Source organism: Arachis duranensis, chromosome 1 (assembly GCF_000817695.3).
Source record: "Arachis duranensis cultivar V14167 chromosome 1, aradu.V14167.gnm2.J7QH, whole genome shotgun sequence".
In the NCBI taxonomy this organism is placed as follows: Eukaryota; Viridiplantae; Streptophyta; class Magnoliopsida; order Fabales; family Fabaceae; genus Arachis; species Arachis duranensis.
The window spans coordinates 39,297,951-39,300,315 of record NC_029772.3 but is presented as its reverse complement, the minus strand read 5'-3'; positions in this window follow the sequence as shown (position 1 = coordinate 39,300,315).

The window sequence follows — 2,365 nt, the reverse complement described above, 5'->3', positions numbered from 1 at the left end:
GTTTCTGGCACAGTTCTTACAAATTGCTGACACAGTACATGATAAAGAGGTGGATCAGGATGTCTACAGACTATTACTGTTCCCATTTGCTGTAAAAGATCAAGCTAAAAGGTGGTTGAACAACCAACCTACAGCAAGCATAAAGACATGGAAACAGTTATCAGACAAATTCCTGAATCACTTTTACCCTCCAAAGAGGATGACACAGCTAAGGCTGGACATCCAAGGCTTTAAACAAGAGGATAATGAATCCCTTTACAATGCCTGGGAGAGGTATAGAGGTATGTTAAGAAAATGCCCCTCTGAAATGTTTTCAGAGTGGGTACAATTAGACATCTTCTACTATGGGCTTACAGAAAAAGCTCAGATGTCTTTAGACCACTCAGCTGGTGGATCTATACACATGACGAAGACAATTGAAGAAGCTCAAGAGCTTATAGACACTGTTGCTAGAAACCAATATTTGTACTCTAGCAATGAGTTCTCTCCAAAAGAGGAAGTCATGGCACTAGCCACTGATCCTAATCATCAAGAACAGATGATTGAGCTTAATCAACAATTGCTCCTGATGATAGAACAGTTAGCAAAATTTAAAGAGATGCTCCATGAAACTAAAATTGCTAACAAGAATATGGAAGCACAATTGAATTAGACAAGACAGCAACTATCTAAACAGATAACAGAAGAATGCCAAGCTGTTAAATTAAGGAGTGGGAAGACATTGAATGTATTAACTCAAAGCAGCAGAAAGCTAAGAAAGGAACAACTGTCAGAGGATAGCCAAACCACTATCCAAAATCCCTCTGAGGACAGTAAGAGCCCAGAGAGGAATGCTATTGGCATTCAAACGCCAGAAAAGGAGGGAAAGCTGGCGTTAAACGCCCATTCCCTGCCCAGTTCTGGCTTTCAAATGCCAGAAAAGGGGGAAAAGTTGGCGTTAAACGCCCATTTTCCACCCAATCCTGGCGTTCAAACGCAAAAGGGGAACCAAACACCTGAGAGTGCTGACAGTAATCCCTCTAAAAAGGCTTCTTCAACCACTTCTGTAAGGAATAAACCTGCAGCATCTAAGGTTGAAGAATATAAAGCCAAGATGCCTTATCCTCAAAAACTCCACCAAGCGGAACAGGATATGCAATTTGCCCGCTTTGCAGACTATCTAAGGACTCTTGAAATAAAGATTCCGTTTGCAGAGGCACTTGAGCAAATACCTTCTTATGCTAAGTTCATGAAAGAAATCTTAAGTCATAAGAAGGATTGGAGAGAAACTGAAAAAGTTTTTCTCACTGAAGAATGCAGTGCACTCATATTAAAGAGCTTACCAGAGAAGCTTAAAGATCTTGGAAGCTTTATGATACCATGCACATTAGAGGGTACTTGTACCAAGAAAGCTCTATGTGATCTTGGGGCAAGTATCAACCTAATACCTGCATCCATTATCAGAAAGCTTGGCTTGACTGAAGAAGTCAAACCAACTAGGATATGTCTCCAACTTGCTGATGGCTCCATTAAATACCCATCAGGCATAATTGAGGACATGATTGTCAAGGTTGGGCCATTTGCCTTTCGAAGACATGATTGTCAAGGTTGGGCCATTCGTCTTTCCTACTGACTTTGTGGTGCTGGAAATGGAGGAGCACAAGAGTGCAACTCTCATTATAGGAAGACCTTTCCTAGCAACTGGACGAACCCTCATTGACGTCCAAAAAGGGGAATTACCCCTGAGAGTCAATGAGGATGAGTTTAAGTTGAATGTTGTCAAAGCTATGCAGCATCCAGACACATCAAATGACTGCATGAGCACTGATATTATTGACTCTTTGGTGGAGGAGGTCAGTATGACTAAAAATCTTGAATCAGAGCTAGATGACATCTTTAAAGATGTTCAGCCTGATCTGGAGGAACTAAAGGAAATAAAAGAAATTCTGAAAATTCCTCAGGAAGAAGATAAGCCTCCTAAACCCGAGCTCAAGGCACTACCACCATCCCTGAAATATGCATTTCTGGGAGAAGGTGACACTTTTCCAGTGATCATAAGCTCTGCTCTAAATCCACAGGAAGAGGAAGCACTAGTTCAAGTGCTAAGGACACACAAGACAGCTCTTGGGTGGTCCATAAGTGATCTTAAGGGCAATAGCCCAGCAAGATGCATGCACAAGATCCTATTGGAGGATGATGCTAAGCCAGTGGTTCAACCACAAAGGCGGCTAAATCCAGCCATGAAGGAGGTAGTGCAGAAAGAGGTCACTAAGTTACTAGAGGCTGGGATTATTTATCCTATTTCTGATAGCCCCTGGGTGAGCCCTGTCCACGTTGTCCCTAAGAAGGGAGGCATGACAGTAGTTCATAATGAAAAGAATGAACT